Raw genomic sequence first — 25,623 nt, forward strand, 5'->3', positions numbered from 1 at the left:
CAGCTTGGTGTTGGCATAAAAACAAACAGATCAATGGAACAGAATAGACAACCCAGGTACAAACTCACACATTTACAGTCAACTCATTTCAACAGAGGTATCAAGAACACACAATGGACAAATGACATCTTTTTAGTAAATGGTGCTGGGAAAACTGGATAACTATATGCAGAATAATGAAATTAGATATTAGTCTCTCACCATATGCAAAAATCAAATCAAAATAAAGACTAAAATCTAAGACCTAAAACTATGAAACTACTAGAAGAAAACATTAAGGAAACGCCCCAAGACATTGGTCTGGGCAAAGATTTTTTGTGCAAGATCTCAAAAGCACAGGCAACTAAAGCAAAACTAGACAAATAAGATTCCATAAAGCTAAAAACCTGCACAGCAAAGGAAACAATGAAGTGAAGAGACAGCTCACAGAATACAATATTTGCAAACTATTCATTTGACAAAGGATTAATAAGCAGAATATATAAGGAGCTCAAACAACTCAACAGCAGATGAACAAATAATCAAATTTAAAAATGGACAAATGACCTGAATAAACATGCAACAAAAGAAGACATACAAATGGTCAGTATGTGAAAAAATGTTCAATATCACTAATCAGAGAAATGCAAATCAAAACCACAATGAGACATCATCTCACCTCTGTTAAAATGGCTTTTATAAAAAAGCCAATAGCAGATGCCAGAGAGGATGTGGATAAAGGGCAACCCTCATACACTGTTGGTGGTAATGTAAATTAGTACAGCCACTATAGCAAGCTGCATGAAAGTTTCTCAAAAAATCAAAAATAGAACTACTATATGATCCAGCAACTCTACTACTGGGCATATATCCCAAAGTAGTCAATATATCAAAGAGATATTTGCACTCCCATGTTTATTACAGCACTATTCACAATACCCAAAATATGGAATCAAGGTAAGTGCCCATTAGTGGATGAATAGATAAAGAAAATATGGTATACATCTGACAAAGGTCTAATATCCAGAATCTACAAGGAACTTAAATTTACAAGAAAAAAAACCCCATCAAAAAATGGGCAAAGGATATGAACAAAAGAAGATATTTATGCAGTCAAAAACATGAAAAAAAGCTCAACATCGCTGATCATTAGAGAAATGCAAATCAAAACCACAATGAGATACCATCTCATGCCAGTCAGAATGGCGATTATTAAAAAGTCAAGAAATAATAGATGCTAGTGAGGCTGTGAAGAAATAGGAAAACTTTTACACTGTTGGTGAGAATGTAAATTAGTTCAACCATTGTGGAAGACAGTGCAGTGATTCCTCAAAGATCTAGAACCAGAAATACGATTTGACCCAGCAATCCCATTACTGGGTATATACCCAAAGGAATATATATCATTCTGCTATAAAGACACATGCACCTATATATTTATTGCAGCACTATTTACAATAGCAAAGACATGAAACCAACTAAAATACCCATCAATGATACACTGGATAAATTAAATGTGGTACATATACACCATAGAATACTATGCAGCCATAAAAAGGAATGAGATCATGTCGTTTGCAGGGACATGGATGAAGCTGGAAGCCATCATCCTCAGCAAACTAACACAAGAAGAGAAAACCAAACACCGCATGTTCTCACTTGTAAGTGGGAGTTGAACAATGAGAAAACATGGACACAGGGAGGAGAACAACACACACCAGGGCCTGTTGAGGGGTGGGGGTGAGGGGAGGGAACATAGATGACAGGTTAATAGGTGCAGCAAAGCACTATGGCACACGTGTACCTATGTAACAAACCTGCATGTTCTGTACATGTATCCTGGGACTTAAGTAAAATTCAAAAAAAAAGAAAATGTGGTACATATATACCCAATGGAATACTTTTCAGTCATAAGAAGAATGAAATCCTGTCATCTGCAGCAACATGGATGGAACTGGAGGTTATTACATTAGGTGAAATAAGCCAAGCATAGAAAGACAAATATTGCATATTCTTACTTATGTGTGGGAACTAAGAAAGAGGGTTTCCTGAAGACAGACTGATGGTTACTAGAGATGGAAGAGTGGCAAGGAGGATTAAGAGAGGTTGATTAATGGGTACAAATACAAAGTTTAATAGAAGAAATAAGACATTATTTGATAGATTGGTAGGATGACTATAGTTTACAGTAACTTATTGTATATTTCAAAATAGCTAGAAGAGAATAATTTGAATGTTCCTAGCATAAAGAAAAAACAAATATTTAAGGTGACAGGTATCGCAATGAAACTGATTTTTCATAAATTATATGAATGTACTAATTATCATGATTAACCGCCAAAATATGTATATGTATTAAGTATCAATTTAAAAACTAAAATTAAAAAAAAGAAAAAGTGGGCCAGGCACGGTGGCTCACGCCTGTAATCCTAGCACTTTTTTATTTATTTATTTATTTATTTTTATTATTATAATACTTTAGGTATATCTCCCAATGCTATCCCTCCCCCCTCCCCCCACCCCACAACAGTCCCCAGAGTGTGATGTTCCCCTTCCTGTGTCCATGTGTTCTCATTGTTCAATTCCCACCTATGAGTGAGAATATGCGGTGTTTGGTTTTTTGTTCTTTTTTTTTTTTTTTTCCCCCCCACACCCAGCTATTTAACTTTTTATTTTCTTTTTTTTTTCTTTTATTATTATTATTATTGTTATCATTATTATACTTTAGGTTTTATGGTACATGTGCGCAATGTGCAGGTAAGTTACATATGTATACATGTGCCATGCTGGTGCGCTGCACCCACCAACTCGTCATCTAGCATTAGGTATATCTCCCAATGCTATCCCTCCCCCCTCCCCCACCCCACAACAGTCCCCGAAGTGTGATGTTCCCCTTCCTGTGTCCATGTGTTCTCATTGTTCAATTCCCACCTATGAGTGAGAATATGCGGTGTTTGGTTTTTTGTTCTTGCGATAGTTTACTGAGAATGATGATTTCCAATTTCATCCATGTCCCTACAAAGGACATGAACTCATCCTTTTTTATGGCTGCATAGTATTCCATGGTGTATATGTGCCACATTTTCTTAATCCAGTCTATCATTGTTGGACATTTGGGTTGGTTCCAAGTCTTTGCTATTGTGAATAGTGCCGCAATAAACATACGTGTGCATGTGTCTTTATAGCAGCATGATTTACAGTCCTTTGGGTATATACCCAGTAATGGGATGGCTGGGTCAAATGACATTTCTAGTTCTAGATCCCTGAATCCTAGCACTTTGGGAGGCTGAGGTGGGCAGATTGCTTGAGGTTGGGAGTTCAAGACAAGCCTGGCCAATATGGCGAAAACCGCCCCCCTCCCCAACTAAAAAAAATATAAAAATTAGTCAGGAGTGGTGGTGCATGCCTGTAATCCCAGCTACTCAGAAGGTTGAGGCAGAAAAATTGCTTGAACCTGAGAGACAGATTCAAGCCTCTCTTGCAGTGAGCCGAGATTGTGCCACTGCACTCCAGCCTGGGCGACAGAATGAGACTCTGTCAAAAAAAAAAAAAAAAAAAGTGGACTTCAAAAGGTGTTATCAGAGGTAAAAAGAGTTATTTTGTTATAATAAAAAGACAGATTCATCACAGGATACAATAACCATCAATGTATATGTGCCTAATAAAAAAGCTTCAAAAAATTAAAAGAGAAAAAACAAAACAAAAAAAAGAGCTTCAAAATGTATTAAGTAAAATCTGAGCACTAAGGAGAGAAACAGACAAATCCACCATCAGAACCGGAAATTCTAACACCATTCTTTCAGTAATTTGTGAAATAACTAGACACAAAAATCAGTAAGACTATAAAAGATCTGAAGGACCCTATCAACTACCTTGATCTAATACATATTCAGAGAACACTACAAAGACAGCAGAATGCATGTTCTTTCAAGTGCACATGCCACATTCAGCAGGACAGACTGCAAATAAGTCTCGACAATTGTTTAAAAACTAAAATCTTAAGAAGTACATTCTTTAACCATAAAGAAATTAAACTAGATATCAGTAATAGTAAGATATCCAGAAAGTCCCAAATATTTGGGAAAGTCAACAATATACTTCAAAATAATCAACTGGTCAAATAAGAAATTACAAAGTAAGTTAGAAAATATGTCAAAGCGATAATGAAAATACAAGATACAAAAATGTGAGGGATTCATTCAAAGTCGCGCCTAGATTGAGGAAATTTATAGCCTTTTTATCTGTCTTATTTAAAAAGAATGGTTTAAAATTGATTTTTCAAGCTTAAGAACTTAGAAGAGTAAATTAAATAAAAAGGAGGTAGAAGGAAGAAAATAATAAAAAGTAGAAATCAGTACAACAGAAAACAAGAAACAACAGTGAAGATTAACAAAGCCAAATGTTGTTTCACTGAACAGACTAATAAAACGGATATACTCCTAATAAGACCAATCAAGAAAAAAAGAGAGATAACACAAGTTATCAATATCAAAAATAGAAGAGTATACGTTATAACACTACAGATCCTACAAACTTTTAATGATTAATTCATGCAATAACTCAGGTGAAGTTATCGAGCACAAGTTCCTGGAAATAAGCAACTTATCAAAATTGATACAAGAAATAGAAAATCTGAATTGCCCTAAAGAAATGGAATTCATAATTTAAAGAAATCAATCCATAAAGAAAGCTGCATCAAACATATAAAGTATATAAGAAAAAACCTAACAAAATATGGATAAAACCTATATATAGGAGAAAATTATAAAAAATAGTTGAACATTAAAGAAGGCCTAAATAAATATACAGTATGTCTTAGTAGGTGTGTATGTATGATATCTCATGTTTTTTTAAAAAGGTTCTCTAATTTTATTACATTGTAGTTAGAAAATTCTTTAATATTTAATACCTTAAAATATTTATTGAGGCTAGCTTTTTGACCTGGCAGGTGGTCCATTTTTGTAATCCGCCATGGGTGCTGACCTATATCCTTTAATTGCACCTTCTCTACTTGTTGGAAGCAGTTTTCATTGTGTATCTGCTATGCCATTTGTTAATTATGTTAAAATGTTTATGTCTTACTAATTTTTTTTTGCCTGTTAGCTCTAGTTAACACAAATACTAATTTGAAAAAGAATCAGATTAAATTATCTCATTTTAATTGTGAACTTGTCAACTTTGTAATTCTGTTATTTTTAGCTGTATTTTGAAACTGTTAATATGTTAATAGTTGCTTAATGGTTCATAGCAGTTGTATGTATTTGGTAAATTGTTTTTGTTTTAAATAATTATATAGTAACCTTCTATTCTCCAAATAATTGTTATCATTTTAAAAACAAATATTAATCTTTAACAGGGATACACCAGCATTCTTTTGGCTGGTATTTGTCCAGTTCACTTTTTCTCTTCAATTTCATCCTTTCTGTGCCTTTAAGTTTTAGATGTGTCCCCTCCTAAACAGCATATGACATCTGAAAATATTTTAACTAAAAAGTTGAGTTCATTTATAGCTTTATTGTGATAATTCACACATTTGGATTTATTTCTACCATTTTATTTTGTTCTTCCCATTAAAATGCTTTTTCTCTAGGATCATTCCTGAATTCTATGAGAATGAGTTTTTAAATGACCTTTTCTCTCTTTCTAATTTTAGAAGACAATATGCCTTTTCTGATTAATAATTTTCCTTACATTTTAACATGTATTCTTGATATTTTTCCTTATGAATGGTCATTTAGATGAGTGCTGAATTGTAGTTTTTAGTTATTTTCTCTTAACACTTACTATTTCTTTGTCCTCTGTCCTCTGTTGTTGCTTTTCACAGTTTCATTTACTTGGGAGGCAGACCCTGAGATGGAAATGTATGTATAAAACACTTATTAGATAGCACTATGGAGATCAACATCTGTGGAAGGGAGGAGAAAGAAACAGGATTGGACAGAAGGAGAAGTTGAGCTGCAATGTAGACTCAGTGATGGCCTCAGGAGCTGAGATGGCTCTTAAGAGTTCTCTCAATTTGAGGCAATGAGATTGAGCTTTTTACCACTGGATTGATCAGTCATTGGATGTTGGCTGTTCCTGTAAGAAGGCATGACCTTGGGAAAAGCAGTTTTATTCAGCTGAAACAGTTCCTAAACAGGGCTGAAAGGTGAGGGCCTTCTTCCAGCAGCATACCAGCAGCTTGAGAGTAAGTCCTACAAACCCGAAGAAGGACCTGGATTGCAAATCATGAAATTTACAAAGCCCATCCCTTGTGCTGCTGAAATTAACTTCCTTCATAGGGGTTCTGGAAGCAGATCCTCCAGGATTCCAGTGGACCTCTCTTTCTAGGAGAAATCCAGATTAGTGGGAAAAACTGTCTCCCACCACTGCAGCTGGCCTCAGAGTCAGAACTGAGTCACAGTCTTCTTCCTCTCCACTATCCATTCTAGATTCCTCTAACCTTCTGCTAGCACCTCTCCTGATTGAGTGACTAACTCAATCACCATGACTCATTCCCTGAGGGGTCTGAGCCCCTGGTCACTGTGCCCTTCTCAAGCTGAGGTAGCTGTCTTGCCCAGTTATCATCAAAATTGGACAAGGAATTCCCAAGAAGGCACCAAAGTGGATCTCCTACATGCCCCACATATTCTTCCATACTCCCACATTTTGTACCAGCAATCCTACCTCTTCTAGATGATCAGGTCAATTACCCCTGACAAGATGGTAATTCCTCTTCTTGCTTGCTGGTGCCTTAGCCCAAGAAATAGAATTACCACAGTGGTGGTCATAGTTTGTAGTTAAATGGAACTCTTCTTGTGAACTCTGATGAAAATATCCCCAATTTGGGAACCCACAGAGCCAAGAATTGTGGCACAAGAAGTACAAATTCCCCAAGTGGTAAGGTTGCCAGATAAAATACAGGATGCCCAATTAAATTTTAATTTCAGATAAATAACCATTTAAGTATAAGTATGTTCCAAATGTTGCATAGGACATACTTAAAAATTTGTTTACCTGAAATTCAAATTTAACTGAGTTTCCTATATTTTTATTTGTTAAATCTATGTCCACCCTACTAGGTACATCACTGTTAATGATGCTAAAGAGGGCTCCTTGGTTCTCAGATGCTGAGCTAACACTTCCGTTGTGCCTTTACAAGGTCATTTCATCACTCTTTTGGGAGTGATAGAACCAGTCAATAATGATGGGTCCCTCCTGTACTTTCTCTACTATGAAGTGGGTCTCTTGCTCTGATGCAATACTGTATGATATCCTGAGCTATTGATCATAGTCTGTAAGCCCTCAAATAGTGTTGGCTGAGTCCCTGAAGGCAGGAAGGGGAAATTCATTCCCAGAATATTTATTTATGTCAAAATGAATTATTGCCACTTTCAAGGGGTAAAGTTTCCAAAGTAGTAAACTTGACATTAAGTGACGAGCTGGTCTCAAGAGACACTACTGTTGGCAGATTGGACATTGGGCAGTGTCAATAGCTAAACCAGCCTTGGTAAGTGGGAGTGTGTGCTGTTGAGCTCTTGCATAGACTATACTAGCCACAATGGCTGCCACTTTATTAGTGCATCTAGGGTGCCAACTTTGGGGTATCTGATGACAGAGGATGACTGCCATCGGCTTGTTGTAATTCCGTCTACTTGACTGTTCAGCTTCTCTCCTGATGGATGTTCTCTGATGGACACTACCATGTGATACAAAGGCCTTCAGTCTTTGTGCCTACTCCTGTTTGTCCCATCTACCCTAGGCTTCCCTGAGTCTCACCTCTACTGTTTTTCCTTCCAGATCCCTGATTAGGTTGGCCAAGACATGTGTCACTGCTCATGAGTGTTTGTATAGTCAAACCTCACTAAATTCATGATAGGGATTTCCTCTGGGGAGAAGAATGGTGAGTGGGATTAGAGGTTAGAGGTTAAGAAAACTTCAATTTTATTTACAAAGTTTTACTTTTATTTAAAAACAGACTTGTAGGAAAAAAATGACAAAATGGCAATGATGATAGTAAATGTATCATTTTGTCTCTGGACTTCACTGGACAAAAAGACCCAAGAATGGGGATTTCCCCTGCTCATGGTCATTATCATCAAGGCAGTCAGGATGAATGAAAAAATCTATACAACTAGGAGACTGAGAAAAAGCCTTTTGGCTTTGTACCAAATATGTTACCTTTGGAAAATTAATTTATACCTCTGGCTATCACTTTCCTTGTCCATAAAACATAGTTATCAAGACTCTACCAGACCCAGTATTAGATAAATACTTCTATGGATTTATATGTACTGTGCTTCTATGGGAATGCCTGGCTGTATATTAGGGCTATAAAGTTTTTCTTAGATATGGTGTCTATGATTTTAAAGAGCTATGGGACCACACTGATGAATGAATGGATAAAGAAACTGGTATATAATGGAATATTCAGCTCTAAAAGAGAATGTGATCTTGCCATTTTCCACAACATGGATGAGTTTGGAGGACATGATGTTAATGTAAATAAGCCAGACACAGAAAGAAAAATATTGCATGATATAATGAAATCTGATATGTGGAATATGTGTAATATAAAAAATAAAGAAATTCACACATACAGAGAAACAAAACAGTGGTCACCAGGGGTGTGGGATGGAGAGGGTGAGGAAAGGAAGAGATGTGGGTCAGAGGATACAAAGTAATAGAGGGGAGTGGCCAAGATGGCCAGCTAGCTAATGTGTGTGGCTGTCACGGAGAGGAACAGAAGGAGTGAGTAAGTACAACACCTTCAGATGAAACATCCAGGTACTCAGATTGGGACTAATCAAGTAAACAACTTGACCCGTAAAGGATGAAGAAAAGCAAGACAGGACAACTGCCCACCTGGGAGCAATAGGGGATCTTCCCCCACCCAGGGAAGCGGTGAGTGAATGAGCGACCCTGGAAACCATGCTTCTCCCATGTATCTTTGCAACCCTTGGGTCAGGAGATCTTCTTGTGGACCACTCCACCAGGGCCTTCAGTCTTCAGTCTGACAGAGCTGTGTGGAGTCTCAGCAGAGCAGCCACTCAGGCATGTGTGGAGACCCTGGAGCCTTAGATACTCAGGCTTTCCAGCAAAAGTAGCTGCAACTCCTACAAAGTGGGAGGTTATATTCCTGTACATACCCCTAGGAAAGGGACTGAATCCAGGAGGCTGAGCAGCAATGGCCCACACGCTCCACTTCCATAGCACCTCACGAGACAAGACCCACTGGCTTGAAATTCTAGCCAGCTACTAGTTGCGGCGTTGCACCTCCCTAAGAAGGAGCTCCAAAGGGAAGGGGCGGGCCACTACCTTTGCCGTTTGGGCCACTTAGCCATTCCAGCCTTTGGGCTTCAGAGTGTGTGAGGCAACCAGGGGCTGAAAGTGGACTCCCAGCAGAGCACAGCTGCTCTACCAACACATGGCCAGACTGCTTTTTCAAGTGGGTCCTGATCCTGTTCCTCTCACCAGGTGGGAACTCACAACCAGGGTCTCCAGCCACTTCCTACAGGTGCCTTTGGGCCAGCAACAGGTCCGTACCTCCCTGGGACAATGCTCCCAGAGAGGAGGACAGGCTGCCATTTTTGCTGTCTTGCAGCCTTCACTGGTGACACCTCCAGGTTCTGAAAAATCTGAGGCAACTAGGGACCCCAAGCATACTGCAGCAGCCCTACGGAAAAGTGGCCATACTATAATGTGGGTGGCCGTTCCCATATCTCCTCACTGGGCAGGTCCCCCAGGCCTGGGCCTCCAGCCGCCCACCACCAGAGTTATCGAGCCATTACCTGCTCAGCAACTTCCTAGAGCCTCCAGGGGCAACTGAGTCTCTCTGCCACTGCCTCTGCAGTAGAACTGTCCTTGCCACCCTCAGACTAATAAAGGAGCAAAGACCCTAAGTTCCTTATCCAAACCTCCAACAACCTGCAGTCAACCCAAAGAAAGGAGGCCAGTCCATCTCCCACATGTCCTACACACTCCCTATGGCTCATCACCAGACAAGGAACCCCTGGCTTGGGCCCACAGCACAGACCCTCCATCTTGGGCTGACTGTACTGAGCGACTGCTGACCTGGATCTCTCTGGGGAAGAGCCCCTAGGAGTCAAGCAAATGACACTTGGCCACAACCACTACTAAGATCTCTTCCTCTGCTGCCTCTAGCAGGAACATAAACACTGAGATCACCCCAGAGCTGTAGTACCAAGTTTTGAACTACACACTTAACAGGCAGAGGAACCCATACTTTTAGAGCACTGAGAGGGAACACAGCTGTAACTGTGAGGAAACGTAGGGGAGCCACACAACTGAGCAAGAGTCTACCAACTGACCAATAAGTGCCACCTGCTGGATCACACCCCAAAGCTTCAACACCAAAAATAACTCAATAACATACCCCCACTCTGAAATAAGACATAAGAAGTCAGCTTCAAATAAAGACTGTATATTAGTCTGTTTTCACACTGCTGATAAAGACATACCCAAGACTGGGAAGAAAAAGAGGTTTAATTGGACTTACAGTTCCACATGGTTGGGGAGGCCTCAGAATCATGGTGAAAGGTGAAAGGCACTTCTTACATGGTGGCAGCAAGAGAAAATGAGGAAGAAGCAAAAGTGGAAACCCCATCAGATCTCATGAGACTTATTCAGTATCACAAGAATAGCACAGGAAAGACTCACTCCCATGATTCAATTACCTTCCCCTTGGTCCCTCCCACAACATGTGGGAATTCTGGGAGATACAATTCAAGTTGAGATTTGGGTAGGGACAGAGCCAAACCATATCAGACCATACACAAAGCCTTGGCTTGGTGAAACCATCCAGAAAAGAAGTCTATTGACTGTACTCAATCTACACTGCAGTTAAAGGAATACCCACAGGCAGAGATGAGAGAGAACCAATGCAAGAACTCCAGGAACTCAAATGGCCAGAGTGTCATATGTCCTCCAAACAACTGCACCTGTTCTCCAACAAGAGTTTTAAGCAGGCTGACCTGGCTGGAATGACAGAAATAGAGTTCAAAATATGGATAGGAGCAAAGATCGAGATTCAGGAAGGTGGCAAAACCCAATTCAAGGAAAATAAGAATCACAATAAAGTGATACAGGAGCTGAAGGATAAAATAGCTGATATGAAAAAGAACCTAAAGGGTCTGACAGAGCTGAAAAACAATACAAGAATTTCACAATGCAATCACAAATATTAACAGCAGAATAAACCAAGGTGAGGAAAGAATTTCAGAACTTGAAGACTGGTTCTCTGAAATAAGACTGTCAGGCAAAAATAAAGAAAAAAGAATAAAAAGGAATGAACAAAACCTCTGAGAAGTATGAGATTATATAAAGAAGCCAGATCTACAAATCACTAGCATCCCTGAAAGGGAGCGGGAAAAAAAGCAAACAACCTGGAAAATACATTTCAGAATATTGTCCATGAAAACTTCTCCAACCTTGCTAGAGAGGCCAACAGTCAAATTCAGGAAATATGGAGAACTCCTGCAGGATTCTACACAAGAAGATCATCCCCAAGACACATAACTGTCAGATTTTCCAAGGTCGAAATGAAAGAAAGGATGTTAAAGAAAGCTAGGGAGAAAGATAAAAAAAAAAAAAAAAGACAAGGAAGAGCATTACTTAATAGTAAAAGGTTCATCCAACAAGAAGACCCAACTATCCTAAATATACATGCAACCAACACAGGCACCCAGATTCATAAAGCAAGTTCTTAGAGACCTACAGAGAGACATAGACTCCCACACAATAATAGCGGGAAACTTCAACATTCCACTGACAATATAAGACAGATCATTGAGACAGAAAATTAACAAAGATATTCAGGACCTAAACTCAGCATTGGACCAAATGGATCTGATAGACCTTTACAGAAGTCTCCACCCAAAAATAACAGAATATACATGTGATGATGAGAAGAATGTATATTCTGTTGTGGGCATTTAGTGCTATGAATTTCCCTCTTAACACTGCCTTAGCTGTGTCCCAGATATTCTGGTATGTTGTATCTTTGTTCTCATTATTTTCAAATAACTTCTTGACTTCTGCCTTAATTTCATTGTTTAGTCGTTCAGAAGCATGTTGTTTAATTTCCATGTAATTGTATGGTTTTGAGCACTGTTCATTGTGTTGACTTCTATTTTTACTGCACTGTGGTCTGAGAGCATATTTGGCATAATTTTGGTTATTTTATATTTGTTGAGGATTGTTTTATGTCGAATTATGTGGTTCAGTCTTTGTCTATTATTTCTTTCATTTTGTTCATTATTTCTTTTCATCTTCATTGTTTAATTTGCTATTGATGTGGCCATCCTGGATGTAGGATGGACCCCAACCAAAATTTGGTTCAAATGTTGAGACTGCTGATGCCACAAACATACCAAGAAGGTAGGAAAATATTTATTACTTACTTAATTGAGGTCTCTGGGGAAAGCAGGGCAGGCTTTCCAAGCAGGTTCCAGATGGCTCAAGAGAGCAGCTAAAGGAGACTGGCTTGCAATTTTTATGATGATTAGAAGGTGAAGCTAGGATAAGAGTTACTACATGTGGGAAGAGGCTTGTGTGCCAGCAGCAAAGAAAAGAACACCCAGGCTTTCTTCTCTCCTTTCCCAGATGTGAGACAGAAGAGGAAGGAAGAGAAGTGAGGCTTAAGAGCTGTCAATAATCTCACTTCAAAAAATGGAGTCAGACTACTGCAATTCACCTCTAATGTTTGACTGAAATATGCCATGTTTCATTTAATTGAATTGAACTTGTTTATGTAAGTCATTATGGCACTCTATGAGGCCTGCAAGGAGAATAAAAAGTTCTGCTGAAAGCCTTATTCAAGAGCTTAGCATTGTGTATTCTGGGAAGTGAAATGAGTGCCTCGATCAGGCACTGTATTGTGGCTTTAGTAGGTGCAGAGACATATGGGACTTCGATTTATATTTGGGCATCTGTGAGGTAAGAGATTCCCAGCATTATTTACCCCAAAGAGGGTAACTTTGGATAAGGAATTTTGGTGCCATTGGCCATACCAGACAGCTAGACCATTAGCAATGGTCCAAGAGTGTATAAAAATGTGCAGATGAGGCCTACTGTTGGCCAGGGCATCCAGGGCTATGGTGACTGCCTGAGATTTGGTCAATTGTGCTGACTCTTGGGTCCCATTTTTTATCAAGGACATCCTGATTAAGGGATGAAAAGCAGAAATTCTCCAGCAAGTTCCATCATATGTGATGGTGATGATGCCATCCATAAATGTATGAATTCTCATTGCTGTTCACTGAGTTGACCCCAAGGGCTCTCCAGGTAACCAAAGGCTTTGGAAGAAGGATGACCTCCTCTAGTACTGTGGCATCTGGCAATGGACTGAAGATAGAGGAGGCCACTACTGCCTACAAATGTGATATTCCAGAGGCCTGGGTTTGGTTCTGTCCCATAGCAAGGAGGCTTGAGTGGTTGTGCTGAGCTTGAAAGATGCTACTTAAGGATGAAAGAATAATGGGAAGCTGGATATTAAGGGCCACAAGCTCAGGGCCTATGAGAGACAGTCTTTGTTTCTGGCATGTGGCCAGTGATTGCCACTGTAATGGTGGCTAGCACAGCATGAAGAGAAGCAGTTTCTTTCATCAGAAGCCCATGGTTGACTTACGACCATCATGAGAAGTCCAAAGTTTCTAGGAAGAATGAGAGGAAGTTGCTAAAGCCTTCCTAATAAGGAAGTTTCTTGGGGACACTAACAGGAGGGACTGTTTTATTATAACTTAGACAGATTTTTGGGCCTTTTGTTGGAGGGGTCACCATTCAAAGGTGGGCCAATTTGCAAGTAATAGTATAAGTAAGCTTAAATAAAATTTGTAAACAAGGATGATATAGTTTGTATGTGTGTCCCCTCCAAATCTCATGTTGAAATGATATAGTTTGTATGTGTGTCCCCTCCAAATCTCATGTTGAAATGTCACCGCCAGTGTTCAAGGTCGGCCTATTGGTAGATGTTTTGGTCATGGGGATAGATCCCTCATGAATGTCTTGGTGCTGTCCCTGTGGTAATGAGTGAGTCCTGCTCTATTAGTTTGCATGAGACCTGGTTGTTTAGAAGAGCTTGGCATCTCTCTCTTCCTCCTTCTCTCGCCAGGTGATGCACCTGCTCCCCCTTCACCTTCTGCCATGAGTAAAAACTTTCTGAGGCCTCACAAGAAGCCAAGCAGATGCTGGTACCATGCTTGTACATCCTGCAGATCTGCGAGCCAAATAAACCTCTTTTCTTTATAAATTACTCAGCCTCAGCTATTCCTTTATAACAATGCCAAACAGACTAACATGAGGATGATGTTGCCTCCGGAACCCAAAAACGCCTAAAGGATGTTGGGTTTGTTTTAATGTTGTAGGTGCTGAGAGTATCAATAACTTTTTCTTGATAATGTAAGAATAGAGAAGCTCTCAGTTTAGCAAATAATTTTCAGGAATTTAGCTGAGGTAACTGGCCTAGCTCTATGTGGGTCAATGGACTGTCCTCTTTTCATTAATTCTTTTGTGAATATTTGTATGTCCTAAATTAGCATGTCAAATACATCTCCTTGGAGGAAGATGTCATCAATGTAAAGTCATACCTGTGTTCCTGGAGAAAACTGGATGCAGCAGTTAAGATTTTGTCTGCAAAGACTGTGTGTGATGGCAGTGTCCCTTCAGAGATGAAGGCAAGCTGGCTGAGAGGCTGTTGAAATAGGCATGGTACAGAACATATTAGCCAAATGTATAGTAGTAAAATATTTACCAACTGCTGATTGAATGGAATCAGTAATGTCAGTAACATTGGGTATGGAGGCCTTAGTGGATGGGACTACAGTATTAAGTTTGCAGGAATCTACTATGAGGCATCATGCATTCTTCCAAGTTTAAGAACAGGCCAAATTGGACTATTAAGCAGAGAAATGGGATAATCACCCCTTCTTTAACTAGGTCTTATGTCACAAGTTTCAATCCTTGAAGGCCGTATTTTAATTTACACTGGGTTGTATTAACTATTTCAGATGACAGGATGGACTACGGGGTCCTATTTTGTCAAACCGATTCATAAATGTCAAAGACTTCTTTTAATTCATTATTTATTGGGTCACAGCATCCATGCCCACTATGAGAATTTTAGGGCAATGGGTGCTATGACAACAGGGAATTTGAGCAGGACAATGGCTCCTATGGTTAAGGTGAAACATATGTATATGTCCTTTATTTTATATTTAGGAGCTCTCCTACATTTAGTTTAAATTTAAATTCAAGTTTAGTGTGATTGCTATAAATTACAAATGTAAGTTGGGCCCTGGTATTGATGTAAGGCCATGAAAATTTGCCAATTTGTGCATTTCAGATGTTAAAGATAATTCAGAACCTATGTTGCAGAGGCATAGAAGCAACCGGACCCCTTTTAATTTTTTTGTTGCAAAAATTCTTTTAGTAAATTTTATCCAATTGGGTCAAACTGTAGACCTCTTGAGATTTTTGTTTCTTCCCCTTGCATCCAGCCTTTTTTTTTTTTTTTTGAGACAGTTTCGCTCTTGTTGCCCAGGCTGGAGTGCAATGGTGCCATCTCGGCTCACCATAACCTCCACCTCCCAGGTTCAAGCAATTCTCCTGCCTCAGCCTCCTGAGTAGCTGGGATTACAGGCATGTACCACCATGCCCGGCTAATTTTGTATTTTTAGTAGAGACAGGGTTTCTTCATGTTGGTCAGGCTGGTCTTGAACTCCCAACCTCAGGTGATCCACCTGCCTCGGCCTCCCAAAGTGCTGGGATTACAGGCGTGAGCCACCATGCCCAGCCGCATCCAGATTTTTTTTCTTTCCTTTTTAAAAACCTTAATACAAACTTGTATTAATTCCAGCTAGTTGAATGAATGCTATATCCCAATGAGGTCATTATGTTAATACACATGGATTAATATTCAGTATAAGGCCCTCCTCTTTTTTAACTTTGCAAACGCTTCTTTTATAAGATAAATCTAGCATTCTTTTTAAGTGCAAATTTCAGTTCTTCCTTTTTTATTAATTTGTTTTTTCAAAAGGCAGATATTTACATTTTTATTGTATATAACATGATGTTTTGAAGTATATGTACACTGTAAAATGGTCAAATCTAGCTAATTAACAAATGTATCACTCACATAGTCATTTTCTGGCGAGAACACACAACAGCTACTCTTTTTACATTTCTCAAGAATAAAACATATCATCATTAACTGCTGTACAATAGTTCTCTTGAAGTTTATTCCTCCTATCTAATGTAATTAGCTATCCCTCCACCAACATCTCGCCACTCACCCCCTCCCCACTAACCACTTAGCCTCTGGTAACCACCATTATACTCTCTACTTTTATGAGATTGAATTTTTTAGATTCTACACGAGTAACTAGCCTCTCTTTTCTATCTTCTTTCTTCCTCTATACAAGTGACCGCCAATGGGGCCATATATCATACAGGGTAGGGTCTTTTCCCTGAGAGATCTACAGAATGAGGGCCAATGCCTATTTGAGACATCCAAGCAACTGGTTGGTCACAAGGTAAGAGTGCTTCCTTCAAGTCTAGTGTGAGTCATGGCTTATGTTGGAATTGAGACAAATGATTCCAACCAAGATGCACAGATAGTTTCAGGCAGAGACACACGACCCGGTGATACATTAAGGAGGGCCCCAAGCCTGTCCTCCCTACCTAAATGCCAATTAAATACTAAAAAAAAACAAAATCTGACTTAGGCCAGTTAAATCTGTAACAGAGGCTCAATAAAATTTAGCAAATGCAGTACAAAGCAGCACAGCTCAAAGAGCCAGCTAGCAAGCTGGAAACAGCCCAAGTGCATAATTGCTATCAGGTGGCAAAGCCTATTAATAAGCTAACCTAAGATAAGACAGACCCCTGGTCATTGTCTAGATAGCATGCTTTCTGTGCTAACTGTTGTGACCATTCCACAGAGTCAGGATGAACTCTTACCCAAAATTTGACTTGAATGTTAAGACTGCTGATACTAAATACATACCAAGAGGGCATGAAAAGAAGCATTACATAATAAGGCTTTCTTGGAGAGCATGACAGACCTCCCAAGCTGGTCAAAAAAATGGCTTGAGAAATCAGGAAAAGGAGACTGGCTTGGAATTTTCATGGTAGTTAGATGGTGGGGCTGGGATGAGGGTTCCCACATGCAGGAAGGGGCTTATGTGGTCAATAAAGAAGGGCACAGCTAGGGCTTCTTAGTAGCTTGCCCAGATGTGAGGCAGAAGGGAAAGAGAGGTGAGGCTTAAAAGCTGTCAGCAATCAAACATCAAAAAATGTAGTGAGTTCTTTTCTAGTTCCATATGAATTTTAGAATAGTTTTTTCTAATTCTGTGACAAATGACATTGGTAGAGTGATAGAAATAGCATTTAAAGTCTGTAGATTGCTTTGGGTGGTATGACCATTTTAATGATATTGATTCTTCCAATCCACGAACATAGAATGTTTTTCCATTTGTTTGTGTCATATATGATTTCTTTCAGCAGTGTTTTGTAATTCTCCTTGTAGCGATCTTTCACTTCCTTGGTTAGCTGTATTCCTAGGTTTTTTTTTTTTTCATTCTGAATGGGATTATGTTCTTGATTTGGCTCTCAGCTTGAGAGTATATTGGTACATAGATATGCTACTGATTCTTTTACATTAATTTTGTATCCTGAAACCTTACTAAAGTCACTTATCAGTTCTAAGCAATCCTAAGCAAAAAGAACAAGGCAGGAGGCATCATGTTACCTGACTTCAAACTATACTACAAGGCTACAGTACCCAAAACATGGTACTGGTACAAAACAGACACATAGACCAATCGAACAGAATAGAGAATCCAGAGATAAAGTTACACACCTACAACCAATTGATCTTCCACTAAGTTGACAAAAATAAGAAATGGGGAAAGCACTCTTCATTCAATAAATGGTGCTGGAGTAGATGTACATATGCAGAAGAACGAAACTGGACCCCTACCTATCACTATATACAAAAATTAACTCATTATGGATTAAAGACTTAAATGTAAGGCCTAAAACTGTTAAAATCCTAGAAGAAAACTCAGGAAATACCTTTTTGGACATTGGCCTTGGCAAATAATTTATGAATAAGTCCTCAAAAGCAATCACAACAAAACCAAAAATTGACATGTGGGACCTAATTAAAGAGCTTCTGCACAGCCAAAGAAACTATCAACAGAGTAAACAGACAACCTACAGAATGGGAGAAAATATTCACAAACTATGAGTCTGACAAAGGACTAATATCCGCAACCTATAAGAAATGTAAACTACTGAACAAACAAAAAACAATCTCATAAAAAGTGAGGAAAAGACATGAACAGACACTTCTCAAAAGAAGACATACAAGCAGCAAACATATTTAAAAATGCTCAGCATCACTAATCATCAGAGAAATGCAAATCAAAGGCACAATGAGACACCATCTTACACCAGTCAGAATGGCTATTATTAAAATGTCAGAAAACAATAGATGTTGGCAAGGCTGCAGAGAAAAGGGAATGCTTACACACTATTAGTGGGAATGTAAATTAGTCCAGCCACTGTGGAAAGCACTTTAGGAATTTCTCAAAGAACTGAAAATAGAACTACAATTTCAGCCAGTAATCCCATTACCAGTTATATATCCAAAGAAAAATAAATTGTTCTACCAAAAAGACATATGCATTTGTATGTTCATCGCAGCACCATTCACAATAGCAAAGACATGGAGTCAACCTAGGTGCCCATCAACAATGGACTGGATAAAGAAAATGTGGTACATATACACCATGGAATACTATGTAGCCGTAACAAAATGAAATCATGTCCTTTGCAGCAACATGGATGCAGCTGGAGGCCAAGATATAAAAAATTGTAGGCTATAAAACAGTCTCAATTTTAAAGGATTCAAATCATAGATATGTTTTCTGACCAAGTAGAATTAAATTACAGTCATTTCTAGAAAATCTTCAAATGTTAGGAAACTAAACAACATATTTCTGAGTAACCGATCCATCAAAGAACAAATCGAAAGATAAATAAGAATGTGTTTTGAACTGAATGAAAATAAAAACATAAGTCAATATTTACGGGATGAATTTAAATCAGTACTTAGGAACTTATAATAATGTATGTAACAAAAAAGAAATATCTCAAATTGTTTACCTCAGCCTCCACCTTAAGAAAATAGCAAAAGAAGAACAAATTATTCATAAATTCTTCTAGAATACTGAAGGGGGAGACTATTTCCCAACTCATTCTACAATACCAACTTTACCAAAACTAGTAACAACATTACAAGAAAGCTACAGACCTATATTTCTCATGACTATATGTGAAAAATTTTTCATAAAATTTAGCAAATGAACCCAACAATATATGAAAAGGATAATACATTATAACCAAGTAGGGTTGATCCTAGGAATGTAAAGTTGATATAACAATAAAAATATCTGTGCATTAGTATTTTATTAAACTAATATACTAAAAAACATATGATCATATCAGTAGTTTCAGAAACAGCATCTGACAAAATCCAGCACCCATTATTCATCAAATCTCTCAGCAAACTAGGACTAGAAGAGATTTTCTTAAACCTAATGAAGAATATCTATGAAAACCCTATAACTAACATCAAACATAATGGTGTAGTGATGGAAACATTCTAGTTCTTGATAATGGGTGACGATTACACAAAAATACACATTTGTCAAAACTCATTGAACTGTCCACATAAAATTGGGTATAAGTTTCTCTAGGGAGGGTATTGGCCAGAATTCTGCCCACTAAGTGAAATAACGAAATCAAGTTTTGGATCTGCATAGCTGGCCCTTGGGCTAAACAGCCATAGTGGCCCAGCTGACATCATCAGGTTTCATGTGCTGAACCATCTGTGAACCTGGTCCAGATATTTAGGGGAAACTGTGAATCCAGGGCCCCAACTGAGCCAGCGGCTTTGTTTTTGGTGGCAGAATAAAGAAAAATGTATTGCCTAAATTAATGGCTGCCACTTTTTATGCAAAACCAAAATGACGTTAGGACGAGGTCAGATGCACCCCTAAACACACTATTACCATTTGCCTAGCAAGGCCTGTTGGTTTAGGCCCCTTTCAAAGCATGCTAAATAAAGGACTAAGTAGAATCCCAAAGTGAAGTACATATGGTCTTTCACACTCAAAAAAATTAAAAACTAGTAGGGGATCAAAGAGACAGTTTTTTCTTTGATTGCCAAAGGAATTGAGTTTTGTGAATCCGCCCATATAGTTTTGTTTTTTTTTTTTTTGAGACAGAGTCTCGCTCTGTTGCCCAGGCTGGAGCACAGTGGTGGAATCTGGCTTGCTGCAGCCTCAGTCTCCCAGGTTCAAGCCATTCTCCTGCCTCAGCCTCCTGAGTAGCTGGGACCACAGGTGTGTGCCACCACACCTGGCTAATTTTTGTATTTTTAGTAGAGACACAGTTTCCCCATGTTGGCCAGGCTGGTCTCGAACTCCTGACCTGGCAAGCAGGTCGTTGAATTTGTCAGGGTTTGTCAGCCACTCCTGTTGGAAGAGGTGTAATAACACCATAGTCAGGGCCACTGAAATTGAGGATTTTGATTTGCCAACCAACAGGGCATCACCTGTATCTTTGAGCAAAACTTACTGTGGGGAGAAAGGTAACACGATCTTACACATAAGGCACTCAGCCAATTCAATATATAGTCATGTGCCACATAAAGACCTTTTGGTCAACAACAGACTACATGATATTGTTTGTCTCTATGTCCCCACCCAAATCTCATCTCAAATTGTAATAACAGAGGGCAGAGGCACTCACTTAAATCCTGATCCACCCACCTGTGGCAAATGGCAAGGACTCCTCTACAGGTGGCAGTGCCCTGAATGGGAAAATTTCCCTTGACACTTTATGAGCATTCACAGTACAAGTGTGTAACACATCAATTTCATTACACACACTTAGCAATAGATGCTATAACTGCAGTATTCATGTGCCAATTAACAATGTGAATACACTGAGAAACGTGTTATCAGGTGATTTTGTTATTGTGTAAGCATCATAGTATGTACTTATACAAACCTAGATGGTGTGGCCTACTACACACCTATGCTATAGGATCTAGCCTATTGCTACTAGGCTACAAACCTGTACACCATGTTACTGGACTAAATACTGTAGGCAGTTGAAACACAATGGTAAATATTTGTGTATCTAAACATAGAAAAGGTACAGTAAAATATGATATTATGGTCTTATGGTACCGCCATTGCATACTCAGTGTATTAGTCTGTTTTCACACTGCTCTAAAGAACTGAGACTGGGTAATTTACAAGGAAAAAAGGTTTAATTGACTCACAGTTCTGCATGGTTGAGGAGGCCTCAGGAAACTTACAGTCAAGGTGGAGGGGGAAAAAGAGAAGCAAGCACCTTCTTTACAAGGCAGCAGGAGAGAGTGGGTGAGTGAAGGGGAAGTGCCACACTTTTAAACCAGCTGGTCTCACTCACTATCACGAGAACAGCACGGGGGAAATCGCCCCCATAACCAATCACCTCCCACCAGGCCCCTCCCTCGACATATGGGGATTATAATTCGAGATGAGATTTGGGTGGGGGCACAGAACCAGATCATATCATGTGGGCTGTTGACCAAAATGTCATTATGTGGCACATGACTATATATTGAATTGGCAGAGAGCCCTATGCATAAGATCACTTTAACTTTCTCCCCACAGTAAGTTTTGCTTAAACCACATAAATTGATTTCAGGTTTTTGTGGAGACTTTTTATCCCTACCAGAACACAGAGTCACCTGCGTATGGGGTGGGGGGGGGGGGGAAGGGGTGGGGCACAGATGCTCCAACAGCTGTCAGGAGTTTAACCTTATTTTCAGACTAGGTGCATAGGGAGAGCAAGTGAGCAAGAGGGTCTCACCTATGGGATAAAGCTGGAGTAACAGGAAGCCTTTTTTTTTTTTTCTATTTCACCTCCTCATCTCAGGATTGGTACTACCTCCTCCCGTGTACCTCCATGCCTCCAGAAAGCTCCCGGGCACAGGGACTTTTTTCTTTCTGGCACATGCTGCTATAGCTCTACCTGGGAGCCTTTGGTGCCTATGTCTAACAGAACCATAAAACTTTGTGTCCTTCACCTGCCTGAAGTTCCCCAACATGCTGGGCCTTTTCCTTAAAGCAGCTGAGGTCATCCCCTTCTTCCCCACCTTCCCACCACTGAGGGAGAGTGAGCAACAAACAAAGCACCATTTGGGTGGTTTCGATCCTGCCTGTCACAACTCAGCCTCTGAGCAGTTATTAACAGGCAAGACAAGGGGAAGACTATTATTAGCCATTTCCCCTCCCCAACCCCTGCCTCATACCACTTGGATGAGAGCATTTGCCACCAAAATCCAAGGAATCTTCTCATGTTCCCTAACACAGCCTGCAGGGTTTTCTTTTCCTTCCTCTTCCAGAAAGCCATGTCTCTGTCAGCATCCCATTCTCACTGTCAAAATTGGCAGAAACAGTGCAAATTCTAGGATTTTACCCTACTTAACAAGCTGTCAAGTTATCCTGCCACAGTTTTACAGATGCTGCCAGAAGACTCCTAAGTCAGAAACAGGGGACTATATTATTTATAGTAAAGCCCTATTGAACCAGCAATTTTCTTCAGAGGGCAGAGTCGGGGGCAAGGTTTCCCCCAAAGAGGTAACTGCCACTTTTTACTGCAAAGATGAAATACTGCTGGGGCCAGGATGTCCGTGTTCTTGAATCTACCATTTCCATTTTACAAGTGAGGCTTGTTGGGCCCTTTCTACCTTGTTAGTTGCTGAGTCCAACTTGACCCACCTCAAGATGGGAAAAAGTCAAAGAGTCACAAGGTCTCCTCAGCTAGAGTGTTCACTTTTGAGAAGAGCTCAGTACCTCTTTGTACTAGTTACTCAAAGTAATAGCTACTTTTCAAAAAGAGTGTACCTGATAGCTATGTCAGAGGGAAACAAGTCCAAAACACCAAAGGGTGTCTTCAGGCAGAGGCTCTAATCAGTACAGATTCATAGCTCAAAAAAGTCACTAGGATTGCAGAGCCCCTAACATAAGCTTGCTGGACAGCTTCTAACTCAGCCTGTTGGATTGGGCCCTACTAAAAGGAGGCCAGTCTGTAGGTTGGCCAAGATTAAGGCCATAGTGAGGCACACGCCACCTCCTATACCCAGAGCCCATCAAGGTGCTGGGCCTCCTTTTATGGTGGTTGGGGTGGAGGTAGGGGGACTGCAAAAAGGCAATAGTTTTTCTTTGACTGCCAAAAGGACTGCCCATTATGAATCTGCCCAGATAGACCCAATAAACTTTATCTGGTAAGCAGTCCACCTAATTTTGTCAGGGCTTATGAGCCACTGCTGCTAGTGGAAACACGGTAACTACCACATTCATGACTATTGAGACTAAGGCTTTTGATTTGCTAACCAATAGGACATCATCTATACAGTGAAACTTATGGATATCAGAGGGTACAAGCATTCAGGCTAAATCCCAGCCCCCTCACTGGCGGAAAATGGTAGATGAGTAGGTATCCTTAAGGGAGTACTACAAATGTTTACAAACTGATCTTAGTCCTCAGGTGTCAGTGGTGTATGAAAGGTGTGTTGACAATGTCCAAGATAGCGTACCAAGAGTCAGCTGTCTATATAATGGATTCAGTAAGTCGCAATGTTTGGAACAGCTAAGGTATGGAGGCAACAAATGAATTCAGTTGGTAATAATGCACTGTAAGTCTCCAGCTCCAGTAGCAAATTTTACTGGCCATACAGGAATGTTGTATTTAGATAATGCATTTCTTAATTTTTCTGCTGCCTTTAGGTCCTTAATGAAGGCCATGGTTTCCCTTTGTCCTCCTAGGATTCTGCAAATTTTTTTATTGAGCCATCTGGAAGGGGACATGGAGACAGGCAAGTAGTGATTTGTATGTCACACTAGCACTTGTTTACACATGACTCTTCCAATCATTCTGATGTTCATGAAATGGAGATGATCCAGCATATAACACAATAACTCCTCATATACATTCAGATGTAGGAACAACAACAGTTGTTGTTAGGTCAGTTAAATTGGCCTAAAGAGCCTCACCTGGAAGATTTAGTTCTCTTCTCCATTGTGAACTATGCCCAAATCCCATAAGCTCAATCTAGGTGACTTTTCCTTCCTTCCTGGGGTAGGAAGAAGCTTTGCCCACCACCAGCAAAGCCACACCACCACTGCCATAAACTCTCCCAACCTAGGCCACTGAGATGCAAATGACACAAGCACAGATTACAGCTGAAGAAACTACATGGTGACTATACTACTGTGTCCATCCAGAATCAAATCCAATGTACCCTGCTGAACCAACACCCAAGACCCATCTAAACAAATAAGTCTTTCCCTACAAAGCCTTCCCCAAAAGATGTGACTATTACACCAGATATGTAGAAATCTACATAGAGACATATCAAACATGAAAAAGCAAGGAAACATGACAAAAAGGAACACAATAATTCTCTAGTAACATACCCCTAGCATAAGGAAATATATAAAATTCCAGAAAAATATTCAAAATAATAATCTTAAGGAAACTCTGAGATACAAGAGAATACAGATGGATGATTCAATGAAATCAGGGGAAAAATCATGAGTTGAATGAGTACTTCAACAAAGAGATATATATCATTAAAAAAAGAACCACAGGAATGCTATGAAGAATTAAATGAATGAAATAAAAAATACAATCAAGAGCTTTAACATCAGACTAGACCAAGCAGAATAAAAAAATTTCTGAATTTGAAGACAGGTCCTTTGAAATAACACAGGCAGACAAAAAACGTCTTCACCTATCAAGTATAACCTTGAATATAAATGAATTCAATGCCGATTTTGAAAATACACACTGGATGAACGGATAAACATAACAAGATGCAAATATATGTTGCCTAAAACAGAATCACTTCACTGGCAAACACTTGAAAGCAAAGAGAGAGAAAAAGATATTCCACACAAACAGAAACGAAAAGCAAGCAGGGATAGCTATACCTATATCAGACAAAACAGACTTCAAGTAAAAAGCTGTCAAAAGAAACAATGAAGAACATTATATAATAATAACAAAAGGATCAAGTCAGCAAGAAAATAACAATTGTAAATATATATGCACCCAATACCACAGCACCCACATATATAAAGCAAATATTATTAGATCTAAAGAGAAGGATAGACCCCAATATGATAATAGATGGAGACTTCAACAATCCACCATTAGCATTGGAGAGATCACCTAGAAAGAAAATCAAAAAGAAACATTGGATTTAAACTACAGCATAGACCAAAGGGACTTAACAGACATTTACAGTACATTTCACCTAACAGCTGCAGAAAATACATTCTTTTCTTCAGCACACAGAACATTCTTCAGGAATTACCATATGTTAGGACACAAAACAAGTCTCAAAAAATTTTCAAAATTGAAATTTTATCTAGTCTCTTATCTGACCACAATGGAATAAATCTAGAAACCAGTAAGAGAGAAACATTTAAAATAATACAAATACATGGAAATTAAACAACATATTCCTGAATAACCACTGGGTGAAGAAAGAAATTAAGAATTAAAGTTCATTGAGGG

The 25,623-nt window shown here is 39.3% G+C and overlaps 1 protein-coding gene across 19 annotated transcripts in view; it reads right to left on the reverse strand.

The window, feature by feature from the left end:
• The window catches only part of C2CD6 (C2 calcium dependent domain containing 6), a 186,056-nt gene that overhangs the window by 61,303 nt on the left and 99,130 nt on the right, over window positions 1-25,623 (reverse strand). For 6 of the 19 annotated variants that reach the window (XR_008522954.2, XR_008522953.2, XR_008522958.2 and 3 more), the window contains one exon: window positions 14,565-14,668. The exons of 11 other annotated variants lie outside the window; for them this stretch is intronic. The gene's annotated coding sequence lies outside the window, so the exon portion shown is untranslated. Of the gene's footprint in view, window positions 1-5,763; window positions 5,828-14,564; window positions 14,669-25,623 lie in introns of those variants that run through there. 2 more of the 19 variants (XR_008522956.2, XR_008522962.2) reach the window with 2 other exon arrangements.

This window comes from Pongo abelii, chromosome 11 (assembly GCF_028885655.2).
Source record: "Pongo abelii isolate AG06213 chromosome 11, NHGRI_mPonAbe1-v2.0_pri, whole genome shotgun sequence".
Classification (NCBI taxonomy): Eukaryota; Metazoa; Chordata; class Mammalia; order Primates; family Hominidae; genus Pongo; species Pongo abelii.